At 38.4% G+C, this 22760-nt stretch overlaps 1 long non-coding RNA gene across 4 annotated transcripts in view; it reads right to left on the bottom strand.

The window, feature by feature from the left end:
* Positions 1-22760, bottom strand: part of LOC114013734 (uncharacterized) — a 166663-nt gene that overhangs the window by 29489 nt on the left and 114414 nt on the right. For 2 of the 4 annotated variants that reach the window (XR_008745269.1, XR_008745268.1), the window contains one exon: positions 20431-20737. The exons of the other annotated variants lie outside the window; for them this stretch is intronic. This is a non-coding gene — a long non-coding RNA (uncharacterized LOC114013734). The remainder of the gene's footprint in view (positions 1-20430; positions 20738-22760) is intronic. 4 annotated transcript variants of the gene reach the window in all.

Below are 22760 nucleotides of genomic sequence, written 5' to 3' on the forward strand. Positions count from 1 at the left end.
CCAAAAAATGTGTTTGTCTCCTTTTCTCTTATTAAAGTTGAAGTTTTCACTGAGCTTCAGTAAGTCCATCTCACCCTAAATAAACCTACAATGACCCCTCAAATTACCTTTTTTTGGTTTGTTTGTTGGAAGCAGTCGCAATGTTCTCGTTAATACTAAGTAAAGTGCAGCATCACATTATGTGTTTAGATGGACATCTATTCTTTTCCTCAGGAATATTATTTCCAGCATAACATTTTAGAGATCCTGCACTTACTCTTTTCTATTCACTAAGTTCTGAAGAGATTCTCATTTAACCTGCTTCTGAATAGCTGAAGAATGAATTGCACTTTTAACTTTTCCAGATAGCAATTCCGAGCTTAAATATTATTATTTTTTTTATCTGTTGCATACAGCATTCACTTCAGAAAGCAAACACCACAGGGACAAAAATCCCGCTCCGCAATCTAATTACAGGAAACAAATTCCTGAGGCCAAGAATTCACACTCCTATTGTCTTCGTGGCAGGACAGGCAGATGTTGTCATGACCTAAAACCTTTGCACCTTCTTCTGGTAAACTACAGGCAAAAGATGGAAGTACAGATGTCATTTTTATTTGTCATCATGGGAGACAAATCCTAGCAGTTCCAGTAAATTGCTGTCCAATTCGGGGGAGACCAGGAGTTTTTATTAACCTACTTAAGCTGCAGACCATGGAAGGAGAAGCACGGACCTGCTACAAGGGTGCCTCACCCAGGATATCTCTAAGACTGTCAGTTTTCCACTGATGCAGCACAAAACAGTGGGACTGAGGGGGAGAACCAGGGCCAAGAGGTTCAGCCAGCATCACATCTACTCAGAGAGCAGAAAGCTGTGTCAGACCTTTCCAAATTCCCAACCAGTTCTGCACTTGGTACAGAGCCTTCCCCCACCAAAGTGAGCAGATCTGAATTGGAACAGGATGAAGCTATAAATTACGTGATTTGTAAACTCAGCCAAATAATGTAAACTTGATAGTCTCTTTCCCTTCACACATATTTTTAAACCAATTCACCTTGAATATGTTCAGATATTGTTTATATGTGCTTTCCATGAACACTCAAGCAATCATATGGTGCAAATACTATAAATAAGTGGGCTTCTGAACTGATGCACAAGTATTCATAGGAACCATATTTTGAAAATACATGATGAACAACAGTGCCAGGCACTCAAAAGTTTATCCAATTTGGTAGCAGAAACTGTGTTTACTGTGTACCAGAAATTAACCTACTAGAGTTAAGCTCCAGTTTCAAATTTATCTGACTCAATATTCCCAGGGAAATTATCAATTATCAATCAATTTTAGAGTAATTTTCCGATTATAAAAATTGGTTTAATCTGAAAAATGAGTAATTCAAAGTAACAACTTTGTCCTTATACTGAAGTGAGAATCTACATTTATCAAGTAATTTATTCATTGCAAAATTACACATTCTGTTCTTCCGATACATATCACACAAAGAGACTCAATTACTAGAATTATGGCTTGAGAAGAAACCTTGTCTGATCTCAGCTTCCAGTTTCAGCGAAATCACTTAGTCAAACATAGGACTTCAACATACAGGCTATCATTAGGATAATGCCACATATCAAAGAAAACAGATGTAGTCTGCATAAACCACTTAACCTAACAATACATCTTAAAATAAAAAGAATTCAGGCAGCTTAAAAAAAAACAAGTGAAATGACACCATTGAAATAATAGGCTGTTCTGGACAGAAAAGGCTATTACAAATTTTTGAAGGACATAGTTATTAGAGAGTATAAATACTGTAGGCACAACATTTTTGATAACTGATATGAAATGTTGCAAGAAAATAGAAGTCTATAATTTGGATTGCAGTCTGAGACCGAGTTACTTTAAAAACTATGACACAAAGAATCTTGTAGTATTAACTGTGAATTCCTTTGCCCTATTCAAGTACATGTAGTGAATCAGATTCATCAGTACAGATGACTTGCAACAGGGCTGAAATAACACTATTTTTCTGAAAAACAGCACTTTCAACCAACTCAAAAAATAGCGAATATGGAAACAAGCATTATTTTTCAAACTATAAGACATCATAAAAGATTTAAATATTTTAAACAGCAGTGAGCCCTTACTTATTTGGTGCCTGATACAACTCACATATGTTGTTAAATTAATTTTGCCTAGACCTTTTTATATTCAAGGGGTACGAATATTGTTCAAAATCAAATAAAGATTGAGCTGCAGGCACAAAAGTAAAACATAAAGACCAAACAGGTATTAATTTCAGAAAATGCAAGTATTTCCTAACAGGAGACTTGAAAATGAGATAATAATTGAAGAAACTATTATGGCCATGGCTATTATGGCCATGGAATGATTCACAAACATTTCATGTTTTCCTTCAGTCTCCAGCTCTTAAGAGTCCTGTGGTTACTAAAGAATAGGAAATTTCATTTCAGACAAAATAACTAGATCTCTAGCTTTCACAACTACGAAACAAGCTTCACAACATGAAAAGAATGTAAGAATTAGAAACCAGAATGAAGTAAAATTAAATAATAATATATTGCTAGGAGAAACATCCTCATATTGATATCGAGACAAACTTGATTCATGACTTTAATGTCTGCTACACAGGTTGCTTTCAACTGACTAAGCAACTTCCATTTCATATAGTATTGTATCATATAATCATAGAATGCTTTGGGTTGGAAGGGACCCTAAAGATCAGCCAGTTCCCTGCGCACAGGCAGGAACACCTCCACTAGACCAGGTTGCTCAAAGCACCATCCATCTTGGCCTTGAACACTGCCAGGGATGGGGCATCCACAGCTTCTCTGGGCAACCTGTGCCCGCGCCTCACCACCCTCACAGTGAAGAGCTTGTTCCTTATATCTAATCTAAATCTACCCTCTTTCAGTTTAAAGCCATTCCCCCTTGTCCTATCACTACATGCCCTTGGAAAGAGTCCCTCTCCAGCTTTCTTCAGGCCCCCTTTAGGTACTGGAAGGCTGCTGTGAGGTCTGCCTGGAGCTTTCTCATCTCCAGGCTGAACAACCCAAACTCCCTCAGCCTATCTTCATAAGGGAGGTGCTCCAGCCCTCCGATCACATTCACGGCTCCTCTGCATCTGCTCCAAAGGTCCATGTCCTTATTATGCTGGGGTCCCCAGAGCTGGATGCAGTACTCCAGGTGGGGTCTCATGAGAGGAGAGAGGGAGAATCACCTCCTTCGACCTGCTGGCCACACTTCTTTTGATAAAGCCCAGGATGCAGTTGGCTTTCTGGGCTGCAAGTGCACATTACTGGGCCATGTTGAACTTCCTGTCAACCAAAACTCCCAAGTCCTCCTCCTCAGTGCTGCTCTCAATCCATTCTGCACCCAGTCTGTATTTGTGCTTGGTATTGCCTCAACCCATGTGAAGAGCCTTGCACTTGGCCTTGTTGAACTTCACAAGGTTCACAGAGGCCCACCTCTCAAGCCTGTCAAGGTCCATCTGGACGGCATCCCTTCCCTCCAGTGTGTCAACTGCACCACACAGCTTAATGTCATCTGCAAGGTTGCTGAGGGTGCACTCAATCCCACTGTCCATGTTGCTGACAAAGATGTTGAACAGTGGTGGTCCCAGTACAGACCCCTGAGGAACACCATTATCCTTAATATAGCAGTATTTCTTGAAAGCCAGTGTTTAACAAAAGTTAGAGCACATACTAGACAGCTTTATTTTACATATAGTTTTAAATTATGTAAATATAATTGTAAAATAAAGACTTTATTTTCACTACAGTACAAAGGTTCTTCTCATTAATTCTTATTTGAGGAAAGCATGATATAGAACAAAATTACACAACACAGAGCACTGTCTAATGTCCAAGTGCATCTGCACTGAGTTATTAATGCAAGCACTGTGGAATTATTACTCGATGTATCAGAAAAGCGTCATTAAAATTAGGAGCTGAAAAAAAATCTATGTATTATGGCATCTGTGCATGATTGTATCTATATTAACAGCCCTATCCTTTAATTGAAACCCTCACACAGTAATGCCTTACTCTACAAAAGTACCAGAAAAATTACTGGATGTATCTACAAAACTGAAAAATACTCTAGCACTATTGAAGTCAATGTCTGTTTATCCAGAAGCTTAAGTGGAGCCAGGGAAAGTAACATTTATGAAAATTAGCAATAGATAGATCCCTTCATATTAAACATTTAAATATCACACTTTTTGCGTTCAGTTCACTAAAACGTGTAACTTTGCTGTTGCTAGGAAAGAAACAAAGTATCAGCTCCATCTTATCTGAGTTGACTAAATTAAATAAATAAGTCGATAGGCAAATAAATAAATTGATAAATAAATGCTGAAATATTTCAAGCCATGTCATATCAAGGCAAATCCAGAGACTATTCTGATAAATATGCAAATCCAAACATCCCAATCTATAATGGCCATTTTAAAAATACGTAGTTCAAGTGCTAGGCTTGAGGGAACAGAAAGTAAGCAAAGAAAAAACATGAGATGAAAGAAATGCAATTAAAAAAAAATTGTAAACCAGCCAAAATTATATAGCCCTAATTGAATGAGCACAGGAAAGATATTATAACAGACAGGCATGTACTATTAGAAGCAACATACTTCATTTGTACAAAGTGTTCCCTTAGCTTGTCAGCGTGTAAAGAACAAACACCAACCAGGAGTTTTATTCACCAGATAAGGAATTCTCTTATAGTTGAACTGGATTACCCACCAAATGAAGGATTTGATCCAAGAAGGTGAAGATACTTGGAAACCAGATGAGTAAAATGAGAAGAACAATGTTAAAATACTTTAATTATACTCAAGGAAAAAAAATCATAATAATAAACAAGGGAAAAGGTAGAGAAATAAACACTAAAATGGCTGATATTCTCTCAAAACCGATTTCCTCACTAAGGAAACAATTCGAACATTAGCTAGATATTTTTGCTATAAGATAGGTATACAACTGTGTAGAAAAAAGCGACTGCCAACAGCTTACTTTCAAACTAGAACATGCCTGAGATGGCCTCAGCACAGTCGCAGTCATTAATAACTCGGTGGAACGGGAAACAGTCCTAAAACCTGGGCAAAGCACAGAAAGAGACTGCAAGCAATTTGAAACAGAAGATTCAAAGTAAGTGTGATAAATTAGGGGCGGGGGGGTGGGGGGAGCAGACAGGGAATAAAATACTCTAGATGAAACTTTGTAAAGTGCAAAGTTCTGCAATTAGAAGAGAAACTCAAATATACAGTATGAAAAAGGGAAGCCTGGAAAAGAAAGGACTGGGTAATTTGGATCACAGACTGAATATGAGTCAACTGCAGACCAAGGTTTCAAAACAGAATAATATGATTCTGTGTTTATTAAAAAGAACGCTCTACATAAAACATGGAAGGAAATTATCCCACTCTACTAATGACTGGTAAAGCCTCTGCTACATCTATTTTTGTCTCTCAATTTTAAGAAAGATGTTGTAAACTGGAAAGTGTCCTGAGGAGAACAAAGAACAAGGGGAAATTTATAAAATGTGACCTATCAGAAAAAAAAACAGAAGACTGAAGACAGAATGATAAATATCAGCCAATGCTGACTTTAAAAATTATAAGTCATCACTTACCCTGTTTCCACCAAAGGATGGCAAGAAGTAATCAGATTCATGTGTGTCAGACGACTTAGATGTTAAGAAAAGCCTTTCTAGCTGTTAGAATAAAGCTTACACAGGGAGACAGACCCCTTTAAGGTGGGTGCAAGAAGGCTGGTAAGCGAAGTAACCACAGCATTACTGTGTTACAAAGCAAAAATTTTCAGCTGAAAATGAATTAAGTAAAATAAATTTAATGGAGAGACAAGGACAGAGATTCTGGCTGTCTAGCAAATAGGCTCTTTCACTCACAGTTTCAGTCTGCAATGTTAAATACTGATGGCCAATTCCTTTGCCACTTAAAACAGGTACAGCTGCAATGGCTTAACATTTTTCTGGGTCTGTATCATCAGGTGGCATCAGACCTTGTCCTTTGTTTATGAAATGAAAAGTGAGAAATGTTTTAAAAAGATACACCTGTGGACAACATCAGATGATAGCCTTGTACCAGTGGCTGACTCTCTTCCCTCTTAACAGAGTTAAGATTCACAAGAGGCTGTGCTTCTACATCAGAGAAGTACCCTACTAGGTTTTTAACTATCTTTTACTCTCTGCTACAACTGTGGGTACATCTAGCAATCTTCCTCCTGTCCTTCCATTACACAGACCATCCAGGTTTATGGTGGTCTGTAGCAAGCAAATACATCAGACAGGAAGATAACAGTATCAGCAAAAGATGTGCTAACACTTACTGAATGAGGCATAAGGCTATTAAATCTGTAATGCTGCAGCTGCATGAGAAATATTTATTTGCCTCCATTTTGGTATTCTGGCCAAGCAGATCTCTTTGGATTAGTAAATAGTCTCATTAAAATGAGCTGGTTTTCTTAGCAGCTGATTTTAAAGTTTCATCTTGTGAGGAAATTTTCTTGTTGTTTTGCAGATAAAAATCAAATATATTTCGAAAAGACTGTCTACATCCATGGGGGCAGAATAATATTTTGACAGAAGAAATGCCAATGTTTCTCTGCTTCGTTCTCGGCCAAAGTCACTCACCAAGGTATGGGAGGTGCTGGGGGAAGGTCAGGCTTTTGGATTTACGTGCATTTTGGCTGTTTCTTCTTGGCTTGAGAAGGTTATTTAGGAACTAATATTAGCTTCAATGAACACAGATATTATCTATGATTCTCTTTGGGTAACTGGTTTGCTTAGTGCTCTGACTAATGTGGAAATTCTATTTTTTTTTAAGGAGATAATGGTCGACAGTCTGACCAGCGCTGATCTCTTCTCTGGGCAGAAGTGTGTTGCAATTCAGAAGTAAAGCCATTATCAGTCTATGCACAGCAAGTAGTATCATCGTGAGGTGATTCACCTTCTACACAAGAGCTATAGATAAGATTGATTTTCATGTTACTGCTCCACTCTTCAGACTGCAGAGCATGGTATTGGTCAGCTGCTCCTCAGCCTCCAACCTGAGGTGCCCCAGGGTGGCACCTGGCTCGTTCTTCTGACACATTACAGGATCTGAGTGCCCAAACTACAGGACTATAAAAGCCTTACTCAAAAACTCAGCTGCCTGGCATGCAGTCCCACCCTGCCCCAACACAAAACCTCCATCTGTCCCCATTTGACCCAGTACATTAGAAAGGATGAGAGGGTTTTTTTCAGATGCCTCACCAGATGCTGCCAGATGTTGTCAGATGCCTTGCCAGAGTTTACCCTGCAGCTGTTGGGCTGTCACAGCTCCTTCTCTAACCTATTCCCGTGGTGCAGCTACATCCCACCCCTCTCTTGGAGCAGCTTCTCCAGTTCCAGCCAAAGCAGAAGCTTTGAGTAACAGACAGCAAAACTTCGGGCATCGAAGTGCAACACAGGCACAACAGCAACAGACAAAACAGACTGACAATTTCTTAAAGCATTCCACCTAAAAGCAGGAAATGACTATAAAAAAGCACTGAAGCACTGCATCAGCAAAAGGTTCAGAGATAAAATAAACACTGTAAACATAATACAGCCTTTCATAGTAGGAGAAAGACCGAGGGAGGAGGAACAGTACAGCCTTTGCTGTTTTGACTGGCATCACTGCTTGTCTCGCTCTGACAGGTTGCCAGGTTAAGGTTTTGTTTTGAATCAGTCATTTCCCTTTGAACAGTGGCAACTGTTACCATTGTTACCCTGTTACACTGAATATAAAACAAAATTTCCACCAGCAGCTTTCCTGCCATATGTTTATTCTAGGAGGCAGCAGGCATCTAGGATTTGGTAGCAATCACAGTGAGGAAATATTTGCAGGACCTGTCTCAACAAAATAATTACCTCGATCACAGTTATATCATACAGAAGAAGACACTGAATTCACAACTGTTGTTCATGTGATCTAACCTAAGAGATCTAACAATGTCAGGATTTTATTTTCTCTTTAATTGAAAGGTTATTATTTCAAGAATCATCCCTCCAAAGTGTAAAGCATACACTTTAAGTATTAGTCCTGAAACTCCATTGAGCATGTTTTAACTGTAAAATTATTTAACAAATTTTCTTGAAATACTTTCTGATTTTTCTCCACAATAAATCTAGCCACATCCTGGTGAAAGCAGTTATACATAGAAAAGTGATATGAGGGTCTTTAAACAAGGTTTCATAAGGTTTTCGTATTAGCACAGCTTTAATTATAAAGACGTTTCTTAATGTCTCCAAAACTATCATGATTTCCAATTACTTACGGAAAACCTTTTATAAGACTCCTATTTACTTACACTGTAGTTTTTCTTCCTAATCTTTTAGACATGAAGAACTAGCTACATTAAAATCAATGAAATCTCTCTATAAGAATACCTTTACAGTTAAATCAGATTATCACTACAGTGCTTAGTAGTTCAATAAAACAGTTCAATAATGAGTCACCTCTCTTTGCCTAAATTCCTAGAATTAATGCCAAATCACCAGTGAACAGATTTACTTAAATATTTGGTAAGATAGCTAGAAGTTACTAGAAGTAGTTGAGAATACACTACCCATATGGTCTCCTGGACTTAAAAAAGCTGAAGTCTGATGTAATGTTACAGGCATCAGATGATAGTTTATTAATAACAGCTTGTATTTTTGAAAGAACCTAGAAGAGTTAGATTCCAAATCCAAATGCCCTTTAAAGGGAAATTGTTGCTAAATCCCATAGGTTCTTTTGAAATCCCAGACTTCATTAAAAAGTAGGAGAGGAGAAAGATACATCATTCTGACCTTAAAAGGAATCTACTGTCAATAATGCCAGCTGCTTGATATTGAATGAATGTTGGGGTTTTTTATGAATGAGAATAAGTGGTCTTCTTCAATCCTAGAATTTAGCTAACATTCAAATTCACTTTCTTGTAGGAAAATGAACTACTTATATCTAAGTATGGTAGCTTGTTTATTTATTATTCTGCAGGTAGTTATATCTAACTACTTTTGACTTGTTAAGCTGCACTTCACTTTTTGGACATTAACAGTTTATGTGTGTGAAATTTATGTCATGCTAAGACAATTTTTACAAATTTAATAGACCAGAATGTGAAGAAAGTAGAGCTTTTAGAAGGTAAAACAAACAAGGCAAGGGTAGGGGTGTTGAGCCTTTCATGAAATATAAATGTAGGGTATCATTACAAAAATAAATATACAAGAAAAAAAAAAAAAAAAAAAAAAAACCAAAAAAAACCAAAGAAACCAACAGTGTAATTAGCCAAAATTCATTGTTATGGCAATGGATCTGCCCCAGTAGGGTTTACCTGCCCTTGGTTTAACAAGTAATTGGTCATTTCTCAGCGTCAAGTGATTTCTCTGGGCATGCAAGTTGTTTCCTTCAGTGTTTCAGCTGGAGGAACAAGCTATTAAGAAAAATGACTAGGAAAACAGATTAAAAAATAGAGGAAAAGGTTGCATCAGAAGGGGGCCCATCTCCACTTTTCATGGAAAACAATACAAGACAGGAACTCTTTTTTTCCCTATTTACCTCCCTTCGCCTCTATGTATTTGTTTTCAAGCTTCCTGAGTATCACAAAAAGCACCACAGAAAAAAAAAATAAGAGGAGGTAAGAGGAAGAACATGTAATAGATGTTAAGATATGCACAGAAAAACACACAAGTGAAAAACACACAAATTATATTCAAGGGGTTTGAGTTGTTTTCTTTTATTGGCTTGGGCTAAAGACTAACAAGCTTTTCATTACATCACATTATGTGTAATTAAAGCATCTTAAATTTGCAGATACTGAACAACTGATGTGGTGAAGCAAGTTGTTGGAAAATATGTATAAAGATGTTTGGACTGAAGTATTTGTATCTTTTCACTAAATAATGTTCAGTTTAATAAAATCTGACAGCTTCCTTACTAAAACTATGAAGTGATGTAGGACATCCTGCCTCAAGAACCCCTCAAATGTAAAATAAACAGTACATAAAGAGGACACACTTCACCCTCTCAACCAAATGTTCCCATCTTTTGGCTGAAACAAAGAAGCTCTATAAAGTTAGCTACATGTCTCAATAATCAAGGGAAGGAATTGGAAAATAAGGCTGCCAGTTGAAACTGCAGGAGTTCTTTTGGCCAATGTAGTGTCAACACAGTGTTACTTTGGCCAACCAAGTGGCTATTGGAACAAAAAAAAAAAAAAAAACAAAAACAAAAACAAAAAACCCAACATAGACTTGTCAAAAGTACCCATGAATAGAGATAGGGCCAAATTTTCCAAAGGCAGAAACTCTTTTCAAGCAGACAAAAGAATCAGGATGAATTACACACCTGTATTTGCCAAAATGCCACATGTAACTGTCTGAGGGCAAGTGGATGGGATGAAAAACAAAAAACAAACCAGGGGAAAATGTCCACTCCCCACGTTTTCCACAGAAAGAAGTACAAGTGGAATATTCTGTTCTCCAGTATTCTGGAGGCTGAAATTTTCAAATATACAAGTGAAAATCTGTGCAAATGTCATCCATGATATGAATTCTCAGCTTGGATCCGCACTGGCAATTTCACATAGGGAAATCTAATCTCTGTGTTCAGTGGTAATAGTTGCGCTTGCAAATGTGAGCACAAGTTTTTGTAAGAACAAAACAATCATTAAAGACAGAGGGTCAAAAGTGACCATAGAGTGCCAGAATCCTCTGTTGCAGAATTCTTCTAAAAGTTGATGACCCAGTGCTGACATTGGGAGAGAAGTAACATCTATTGAAGCCAGCAACCCCTCTTGCAACTACTTAACTGGAGGGCTGCCATCCAAATATTCCAGATAGTTGGGATGGTAGAAGTCTCCAGAGACTTGACTGGATTTAGGGAGTGCAAATAAACATGACTTTAACCTTTTATTTCATACTTATTCCCACTTTGATGGACCCCCTATACCTTCTCAAGCCACTTAAATGAAATAGAAAATTGTTGACTAAGTCAGAAGACATCTGGCAGACTTAACAGAATGCACTGATGGTGTTCAGTGAGATCTGCTCCACAGAGAAGCATTACCTAGCTCTGTTCAGAATAAGCCAGCTGTTCAGCCAGTCAGCCAGGAGTCAGAGGTGTCTGAAGAAATCAGAAATACAACAAATACATACTGCCCTCAGATGAATCAAAACTGGCCTTTGCTGGCAAAAAGCCAGGCATCTGAAGAAAAAGGATCACCAGCTGAAGATTATATGTGTCTCTAGATGCATTTCCATATGGACATTTCTTTGGATCAGGATGATGGGAAGGAGAAGATTCATCAGTCTCTCTACATTCACAAGCAGCTTTCTGAGAAGTGGCAGCCAAAATGGCTTTGTGGCTTGCATGAGATTTGCATTGAATAACTCTGCTGCCAAATCAAGATTCTTGAATTTGTACACTCTCTACAGGGGCTATTTCTTGAACTGGAGGGAATCAGTTGTTTACATCCTTTTATGGTAAATGATAAGATTCCTACAAATATTTTAACCTCCTGCCATAGGAAAAAAAAAAAACAAACCAAAAAAAAACCCACATCATTTTTATGATTCAGACTTGACAAATACTCTACATAAAATAATACAATAAATTAAATATACAAGGCAGAACTGTGTGAAAATGGCCACTTAAAATGGCCTCTACCTGACTACCTGAGGGACTGATTTCGTAGGATTCAAACTGGCATAAGCATTCAGAAGAGTTTTAAACTAAGAGGCCCAAGGAAGAAGACTGGAAAAGAGTCATGTTCAACTCTCCGAGCCTGATTTTATTACATAGGCAAAAGAAAAGCAGTTTAAAGGTTCAGTAAAAAGAAAAAAAAAAAAAAATCAGCACAAGCAGTAGAGAGAGAAGTATAAGCACAGGATATAGGAGTAGTCATGGAGACAGTTCGGTTACCGAAAGGATTATACATGATTAAGTTGAAGTGGGTGAGGTAACAGAGAGGCAACTTAGCTGTTTGGAAACCAATGAAAGGTGGCAAGGTTACAAACCAGAGGAAGTGGAACCAACAGAGCAGGACACGAAATCAGATAGCAGAGCCTAACACGACATGGTGGAGTATCAGTCACAATTGGAACATGGATATTGAAATACATGATACTATTCTAAAAGCTAGGATTAAAATCAGGAGTAGAATACTGCCATAGTTTAATAAAGACCTCTTCTGCAAGTAAAAATTTGCAATAACATGGATAAAACTGAAGCTTTTAAGGTCAAAATCAATTTGAATGAAGGACTGTAAAATAAACTAGGGTCAGAAGTTTGTCATTCCCTTACATGGGTCAAATTTGAACCTGGATGAGGACATCATTAAAATGTTGTTGGAGAGAAAATGGCTATCAGAAACTGTATCATTGTGTGGACACATCAATTTCCCAGACATAGACTGGAAAAAAACATGCTACAGAATATGGTAGGACCTATTTATTCCTGAATGTGATAGCCAACATATTTCTTCACCAAGTGTACTGTGACTAATAAGTACCATTTCAAGAAAGGTTCTGGTCAGCTGGAAATGACAAACCAAGCAAAAGACCTGGGCATAGAACTTAATCACAAGATTGTTATGAGTCATCAGTATGATGATAAAGTGGAGTGTGATACAAGCCCACAGGAAAAGCAAAATATTTCCCATAGAAATAGGGACATATTAATATCATTATACAAGGTCACAACTGCAGATAGCGCTCTGTGTTATGTTTTGTACAAAAATGAACTCCTATGAGAACAGGTAGAAAGAAAGGCTAGTTATCCTTGCAGAGAACTGAGTCTCCTTTGGCTGGAGAGACAAAGATGGGAGTATGGACAAAATGTGGTTGCTCTCCATTAATTATGCCAGCATGAGATAAGAACTGGAGGACTAACTAGAGGATCACGTCAGGAGGGGAACAAAGTGGCCTGAATTAATTTAGGAAAGAAAAAAGAACAAATTTCTGTACAATCAGCTGCGTAAAGTCTTAAAACAGCTTCCTGAAAGAAGTGCAGGAGCAAAAGTTAATTCTTTGGCTAATGATGAAAGATAGTAAGGTTAGGAATGGGTTTATGTGCTGCAGTTCATCCTCAGTGGAGACTGAAGACAATGATCCAGTAAAACCTTCCCTTGTTCAATGTCCACATATAATTATTAAACATATCTGAGATGCAGTTTTTCATCAATAGATACCAAACTATTCATACAGGACAATTAATATATGTGTAAATTAGCATATACTTAATGCTTAGTTCTCTATATGCTGTACAAAGCTGTACTGATTTATATCAGGGTAAGACATAGTTTAATATGTTGGCTTTGTTTGATTTTTTGGACTATATTTAATAACAGCCACAAGACCAACACTACAGAAAATCTGGGAATATGAACCAAATCTATGTAACACCAAACAGTATTGCACTGGCTTTTCAAAATGCATATTACATTTTTTTCAGTCCATTCTTTCTTTCTTCCTCCCATTCTCTGTTTAAAACATGAACATTAAATAAAACAAAAGGGTCACGTCTAGAAAGCAGAGGTGAAAATAGGTGTTTGCTTTGACATACATAGTTTAGGCTGTGTTTAAAAGGTAACAGAAAAACTATATATCATGTGCGTATTTCTCCTCTCTCTCACAGCCAAGCCCAATACTGTATGCAACTCTGTGTGGGGGTGAAGTTTTCTTTTAGATTTTATTGTCAAAAATGTTACAAAGTTTAAAAACACTAAAGACTTCTCTGTGTTATCTGTGGTGGACCTGTGGAATGTACTACTGCTAGCTGTCACTCAGTCAGTGGACTTTTAAAACGAATGAATCATTTTATGGCCACTGAATTATGACCACCTAATTTCTGCAGGTATGCAAGATAGAACAATGAATTCAGCAAAAAAATTGTATTTTTCAGGAAATAAGGTAACTGGGTTTGAGTATGGGGTCAGAACGGAATTTCTTCTCAATTTCAGCTATTCATTTTGGTGGATGGGCTTGGGGAGACTTCAGCTTTCCCTGACTGTAGGGCTAGTGGCTGTTGTTGCACTAGGACAAGAGAGGAGATGTAGACTGAGGCTCCAGTGGAATGTAGCTCTTTTCTCTTCAATATGGAATAGGCATCTTCCTTTGTACTCCAGATATGAGGACTAAAATCAGCAAAGAAAATGATGTAAAGCTGACATAATCATAAGAAATCTCGGCCTTGAGCTCATAGAGAAATAGGAAAGATATAATCTAAAATTCAGGTAGCTATTTATACAATATTCTCATCAATAATCTACAAAATTATATAAGCTAATGAAATTTCATGACTAGGATCAGAACCTCAGTGCTTGCCTCTATGACCTTCTGACCTCAATTAAATTCAAAATTGTCATCTTGATAAAAACTCCCTCTCCAATCTACACAAAAAAATAGTTTGAATATTCTAGATAATGAGAGGACTTACAAAGCTTGTGTAACTCATTTGGAAATGAGTCCTCCCCAGGGCTCAGCGCTGGGGCCAGTCCTGTTTGATTCTTTATCGACGATGCGGCCGAGGGGATCGAGTGCAGCCTCAGTCGGTTTGCAGAGGCCACCGGGCTGGGCAGGAGCGCTGCCCCACTGGGGGGCAGGCGGCTCTGCAGGGGGATGGGGACAGGCTGGATCCATGGGCCAAGGCCAGTTGTAGGAGGTTCCACCCGGCTCCGTGCGGGTCCTGCACGGTCACACCAGCCCCAGGCAGCGCTGCGGGCTGGGGCAGAGGCTGGGAAGCTGCCCGGTGGAAAGGGGCCTCAGGGTGCTGGGTGATGGCTGGACATGAGCCAGCACCGTGCCCAGGTGGCCAAGGCGGCCAACAGCATCCTGGCTTGTGTCAGACACAGTGTGGCCAGCAGGGCCGGGGCAGTGACCGTCCCCCTGCACTCGGCACCGGTGAGGCCGCACCTGGAATCCTGTGTCCAGTCTTGGGTCCCTCGCTATAAGAGGTATGTAGAGGTGCTGGAGCGTGTCCAGAGGAGGGCAACGAAGCTGGTGAAGGGTCTAGAGAACAAGTCCTGTGAGGAGCAGGTGAGGGAACCGGGGTTTAGCCTGGAAAAAAGGAGGCTCATGGGGGGGTCCTTAACACTCTCTTCTCCCAGATAACTAGCAACAGGACAAGAGGAAATAGCCTCAAGTTACACCAGAGGAGGTTTAGATTGAATATTAGGAAAATTTTTTTCACTGAAAGGTTTTTGAAGCATTGGAAAAGGCTGCCCAGGTAGGTGGTGGAATCACGGTCCCTAGAGGTGTTCAAAAAATGCATAGATGCGGTGCTTCACAACATGGTTTAGTGGTGGACTTGGCAGTCCTGAGTTAATGGTTGGACTTGATGATCTCTAATGTCTTTTCCAAACTAAATGATTCTGTGATTCTATGAAAGAGTTAATATGGAACTTGCACATTACATGTGTATTTCTGCATTTATACTAAGTATGCACATGTGAGATACACAGGTGGATAGGAATGAAGGAGGAAGGAAAAAAGATTCATAAATTGATTACACTTTCCACTTCCAGGTATCTACCCTTTTAAGGTCCACTCCTGAGATCTTAAGTATCTGTAAACCACCTCTCAAACCACACACGGAGCTACAACTATCACACTTAACTTCAGACTGCACTTTGAAGTACTTAAAATCACAAAGACGACAACTAGAGGGCACATACAACTTTCCCAGAAAAATCAAGCTCTGGGCATTCAGACTGCTTCTCTATGGACTCATGGAAAAATGCAAGAAGTTTAGAAGATAAGTCACAGGAAATGTAGTCAACAGCATTCTTCCCTATTACACCAGAACATGAATACATCAGGCTCCCACCGCCAAGGACATTTTTGATCTATCCGTCTGTGTTGGGCTCATCAGGAAACATTTTGTACTGTTTTCATCTGGCAGGGCATCTAAGGCAATGCGGAGGACTGCATAAAATCAGATCCATCAAAATCAAAATACATAACCTATCTCACTAGACACTAAGCTTCTTTTCATGATTACAGCAAGTCTGCTGTGATACAAGTCCTAATATTTTGAGACGTGATTGTATTGTAACAAGTAATGTAAAGCATTTTCAAATTGGAATCATGGGTAGATTGCTTGCAGTACAGCTGTCCATCTGGAAATTTCAGATTTTGTTTATCTGTTTTCATGGGAATTTTGACACGTCAAAGATATGGGGTTGCAGAAAGTTACAATGCATTTTGACTATGCACTAGCTAGGTAAACACTTGTCAAATGAGGAATACTGAAATCAAAACAAGCTTTTGTGCGTTTCACTCCGTAAGTTACAGTCTTTCTGGCTACTGGATCAAATTTTACTTACTGCTCCAATACTGTTCAATAAGAAAGGCAGCACTCACAGGATTGCCAGTCCTATAGCATGAAGAGTTGCATTTCGAATGGCGTTATATGTGTATAACAATAATAATCTTTCTGCCCTATCCAAAAATAGAAGGAGCAGCTGTTGAGGCCCCTTCACTGGTAGTCATCACACTGGGGATGAGAGTAGACCAGGCTCACTGTGAAATAATTCAAGCAAAGTGTTTGGAAAGAGATGTATTTTGGTTGTATACTGGAAAATTTAGTAGAATTGAACTTGTCCTAGCTGTAGGTATGGGCTAAGAAGAAAGCATTTAGGCATTTATAGACACCAGGTTTGGCTTAGGAGTCAAGGCTCAAGCTGAGAAGAGAGTGAGTTCTCATGAAATATCCACCCAAACAATTAGAAATCCCTTGTGACCAGCTGTTCCTACCATCTTAGATTTACAGAAGACACACTAAAGAACCAAAGAGGAATTTAAAAGCAACAAAAAGCCAGAACAGTAGGAGAAGGTTTGGATCCCAACCTGCCTAAACTTGGAAAGGCTTCACACATCTACTTTTCAGCTTGAGCCCATCTGCAATTTTAAGTGTGCTTGTCAATTTAAATTAAACCTTTACAAGTAAAACCAAAAATTTATTTTACCACTAACTCTTGAAGTGTTATCTTAGCAGCTGGGCAAAACATTTGCACTGAAATTCAGACCCATTCAAATGGGTCCTGCATTCCAGGCTACAGAGGTTTATGAACCAGCCCATTCAAATGAAATCCACAACGCAGTTGTCTATAAACACAAGCTCCAAAATCTCTCTCCTCAGGCAGCCTTTCTTACTCAATACATGCTTCAAATTCCTCTTCTTCTGCCTCCTCTAATCCTCTCAAGCACTTCACACTTCCCAGAGTCAACTAATGTAAATGGGGACCTGAACTGTAGTGGAGACAGGACACGATAACACAGTGTTGGCCTGGTTTCCTTCCAAGCCGAGAAAACCAAGCCCAAAGGTTCATTCATTTACCCTGTGGAAACTTAAGATTTTCAAGATTAAAACAAGCCTAACCAGCAGCCTACACCAACCATAGATCAGAAAGGGCCTTCACATGTACTTATCCTTATTTATTTTTCAGGTGCACAAAATGTATGCACCACAATTCTCTGAAAACTTTGCAAAACATACCACACCACAATAAGAAGCTATCAGAAAATGACCAGGACAGTTAAAGGAATCACCTGTAAATCAACCTAAAAAAGCACTCTGTAGTTTATTGAGTGGAAAAATGTAGCTGGGATGATAGCAGAGGGACAGAAAAGCCTTGAAAATATTTAAATGTTTTGTCTGAATATTTTTTCCACAAAATTGTTTGGTCTTTTTTTCAAAAGAATTATTTTCTCTTAATATATACCTAAATTTAATAACTCAATGTTAAAGAGAGGATTTAGAAAAATTAAATGAAATTAAGTATTTTGGGCATTAAATGTTTAATTTAAGCAGAAAAAATATTTTATTTGCATTACATTTAGATTTTTCACTGTAGTGGGATAAAAAAAAAATCACTGTCAAACATATATATTTTTTTTTTTCATTTTGTAGTTCAGCAAATAAAGTGAAACATTAGATATTCATAAAGACATAATGGCAAAGTTTTCACTGGACAGAAGAGGCTGGAGCTTTCTACCAAGCACAAATAAAGTCTTATTTGTTTATTTAAATTCACATGAAAATTCAGTAAGTGACTAAACTCAAGTAGATACATAAGAGAAAAGAACTGAGACTTACTTCTAACTTATTACGTTTTAAGAAATGTCAGTCTCCGTATATGTGACAGTCACACATACATTCCCGTTCACATGCATCATGTATTATATTGCACATGCATATCGGGTTGCCTAAATGTCCTACAACCTATGCATCTACTTACAACCCTACCTGAACCCTATCTGGTTCTATCAGGATCAGGTCACAGAGAAATGAAAGTCTTAATAAAGTTATGAATTTGATGTTGTCTCACTACTGAAAAACCGGCTAGAAATTATGCCTTGCGTTCTACCCCATACAAATGTCTGTCAAAAAGGCTACGAGTAGCCACTAGAAGAGATACTTCCTATGCATTAAACTTCACCTTCAAGCACACCATGCAATCTGCCCTAGTGATAAATGCGTATCAGCTACTATGTGATGAGGCTGAAATACTAAAGCTATAGAACACAAAACATGAAGACGACATTTGTTTTCTTCAAGATATTCAACAGCTGTGTTTATTTGGAGATTTTTTTTTTAACAGATAGAAAGACATGTTGCCTTTTATGTAACAAGAGTAAGAACGCTTTTATATTCACTTTCTGAAGCCATTAGTTTCTGTCTTAGTCACTGTCAAGAGGGTGCTTGGTCTTTTATTTCTGCTACAGTGTTGCTATATTGTGGCTGAGTTTCTGCTACAATGCTGCTATATTTCTGCTACAGTGTCGCTATATTGTGGTATATTTCTGCTACATTGTTGTTCTATTGTAGCTATATTCCTGCTACAATGTTGCTATATTTCTGCTACAATGTTGCTATATTGTTGGTATAGTTCTGCTTCAGTGTTGCTATATTGTTGGTATATTTCTGCTTCAGTGTTGCTATATTGTGGCTGTATTTCTGCTACAGTGTTGCTAATAGAAATACAAGACTGCTGAAAGGCCTTATCTGTGACAGTAATTGGCAAACCCAGATTTCTGCATTAAACCTATAGGAACATTTCTAAGTGTTTTGGCACCCAGATATCGCAGCATTTGAAATGCCACCTGCAACACAGGAGTACAGCATTTCTCATGGCTTTTTCTAAGGCCAGAGTTATCTTACTGCACATGAAGCGCTGCCCTTCCAAGATGCTCAAGTGGTTCCACACAGCTCTGGCAAGTCCAGCCTGCCATGGATGCATCCTAACAAATCCTCTGAGGATTTCCCCTATGCAGATATTAGCAGCAAGTCACATAGCTCCTTTTGTGACTAATGCTCCATCTGACATGATGGCTAAGGGATGGCATTCCTCTTGCACTGCAAGAGTTTATTGGTGCTCAGCCAAGCATAAATTAGACATTTTTCATGTTGTTTTATATTATATTGCCACCCACCAGCACTAGCTTTCAGCCTTCTCTTAGTCTGTGGGCTTCTTCATTTTTTTTATTTGTTCACTGTAGCCTGATGGCAGGCAAAATTTACTAAACCATAACAGAATAATCTCTTTCCTGTCTAGTGAGAGAAACTTTACAGTTCTGGAAACTCTTAAGGTCTTCTTCATAAAGCTGATGAGCTTCTCAGCATTCTACAGACATATTTGTAAAATTACCTAGTCAAGAGTGATCCTAGCCAAAACCAAGATTTATTAAAACCAGAGAACACGGAATTCAAAGAAACAGTTTCCTGAATAGCAGTGGACTTAACACTTCAGTGAACCAGGATTTCTATGATGGCACACAGTAGTGGTGGGGTCAGGCACATAACTTCAGGTAGTTCCCAAAATAAGGGAAACTAATACATATATCACACTGTTCATATGTTTCATCCTCACCTGAATACACGCTCAAGTATATATATATAGCTAGTAAGATACCACAGTCCCAAAATTCTTGCTTTTTATTCCAAATACTTTTAATGATAGATACACAAAATAAAACCCAGTGTCAGATTCCAGAAGAGCATAGCCCGTAGGATAGACTCATGTTACAACATCCACACAGTGCAGATAGATAAATTATTTTGTGTTCTGCCTTTAAACTTAATAAGTCATTAATAATAACAAAAAATAAAATAAAATAGTGATTTACATTGCTGCAGACATCACCGGAGCAACTGAAGCAGGTTGGGAAAAAAGTGACAAGTTTTCATCATGTGAGAGTTTCTGTTTCTCTCCAGTTCTACCATTTCTCCTAGCAAAAGGCATTACCTCTCCATACAAAATTTTGCCCTACCTTCGTTTACGCAAATACCTCAGAGACATCAAAAATTCAAAATATCTGTTATATATATGCTTGTTAGCTTCTCCTATGATTAGTCCCATGTATAGATAAAAGACAAGGAGAATGCAAAGATTAAATTGTCACTAACCTTGCTAAACATGCCAAAGACTGCATGCAATGGAAATGTCCGGACAGAGATCCTGGCTTTATAGCACAGTAAGATTTTCAAGACCATGTCTTGTAGGGTCACAGTTGCTGAGCCAAGCCAGCTCTGTGTCATCTCCCTGATATTTCCTGAACTGAATGACGTCTGCCCACAGCAGGAAAGAGAAGGTCAACGTCCACTACTGGCAGATGTGCTGGAGAAAGGCTGGATTTTGAAGATAGACATGCCATGTTCAGTCTCCAATGGGAAGTTAAAGAATAAGCTGTTTCTGGCCTCAACATTTCTTAGGCTGTGGGAAAGAGGAACAAAATCTATACAATAGTATACATTTTCATGGTAAATGAGAAAAAGTTATGCAGCTTAAAATGCTGTTCTCATGTATTCCTCAGGTAATCATTGCCTCCATATGTTTAAATATACGTATTGATTGAATTCTAGATCATTGGCTGTACATGCTTTCATCAAAATGACTCAACCATAACTATTTTCACTGGAGTTAGGCACAGGCTGCATAGTTTCCAATCCAGTCTTATTCTTTGTCATCTTTCTTATTCTTAGCTCTGAAATTAAGGCCTTATGTTTTAATAAGTGAAGAAGATACAAGATACACTACTTCCACAATCCAATAAATTTATATGGTTTTTTTAGGTATAGTCACACTGGGCTGAGTCTTTATTTACACAATGGTTAAGGTTTCTACTTATTAAAAGAGATCAAATATATACTGAACTCCACTTTATCCATTGCAGAAATCAACTTCAGAGTTTTGTTATGAAGCTGTAAAACACAGCACCAAGTAGAATCACAGATTCCAAAACTCTGTCAGAGAACCCCTTGGGCACTTCAAGAAAGATTAAATCTACAGATTATTCAGGACAAAATAACTTGGCTTGCTTTTTGGCACCAGAAAAAAAAATACCACCATTTCTAAGACCTCAGTTTCAGTTTGCTCCTGATTTCCCAAACATCTCAAATTCTCACTGCTGGAATTCCTCATGGCTGAATTCCTTCCAGTTTTTGTTGAAAAGCCTTCTTTATAGAAATATCATGAAATTATCTGATGGCAAAATGGAGTATTTTCTAAACCCACATCTTAACTATCTAATCCCTGCATTTAAGCCTTCATCTTCATTTCAGTCATAACTGAAGGCTCCAACACTGATTTAGGGAAGTCAGAGGATTCAATCCCTTGATTTAAAATAAGAATAGCAGCAATATTGCACTCTAACCTTCTGCACAGCAGTTTCAGGCTCTGTAAAAGTATCCCCACAATATACTGTGACAAGAATGGGGAAAAAAAGCACCCAAGCATCCCCTCCACCTGTCTAAGAAGGGCAATACAGACGAGCAAAAATATGCCCAGGCAGCCTTTATAGGAACCAAAGGACACGGGAAGGCAGAAATCTAGGTGGAATATCCCCATCTGTACCCTCAACTTCACAACCTCTCTCACTCACACAGAAGTAAGATTCATGATCAGGATAATCCTTTTATGCTGACCTGCTGAAACATCCCATAAAATATGCTATCCGGCAGCTATAGTCCAAACCATGTTTTTGAACAGAACTGCCCCATACAACTGAACATTTGTAATTCACCGTGGCACCAAGACTGCATAATCTCAAGCACATAACACCAATTTATTGTGCACTGCAATTTCCAAGCAATATAAATTTATACTTCAACTAGAAACACATGGTCTCTGTTACCTGTTCATGCCACTCCCTCATGCCCACATTAACTTTCCTTTTTTCTCATTAGTTTTCAGTTGGCAGTTTCCTCATCTGACACCTTTTGCACCAACATGAACACTCAAGCAATCACAAGGGAGGGATATGAAAAGGGCAGCTGACCCCCTTTTGGCAGTAGTACAGGTCATTTAGGCAGCCACAGCCTCTGTCCCTCAGTGACTGGTATCAACGGCAATAAGCCAGAATGGTATTTGCAATGATGCAGTGGCAGAAACAATAATCTGTGTTTGCATTTATGTGAAACTGTGAGCCTAATATATTGGCACTGACTGGTGCTGCAGCAGGTGAAAACTCAAAGACTGTAATTTTATTTTAATTTTTTTTACTTTGAAATGTCAGATACAACAGCTGTACTTTCAGGTACTTTTGTACTCTTGCTTGTTAGAAATGTGGGGAGAAAAAAAAAGCAGTGCTAGAAAGAAAATGGGTATTTTTCTTTCTGGATAGTATTGCCTTCCTTTCAGAAAAGCCAACTATTGAACATTTTTGAAATTTGGTAAGAGAAAACCAAACTTTTTTGGCCAAAGCCACACAAAAATAGTTTGGGGTTTTCCCACAAAA

This window comes from Falco peregrinus, chromosome 1 (assembly GCF_023634155.1).
Source record: "Falco peregrinus isolate bFalPer1 chromosome 1, bFalPer1.pri, whole genome shotgun sequence".
Lineage (NCBI taxonomy): Eukaryota > Metazoa > Chordata > Aves > Falconiformes > Falconidae > Falco > Falco peregrinus.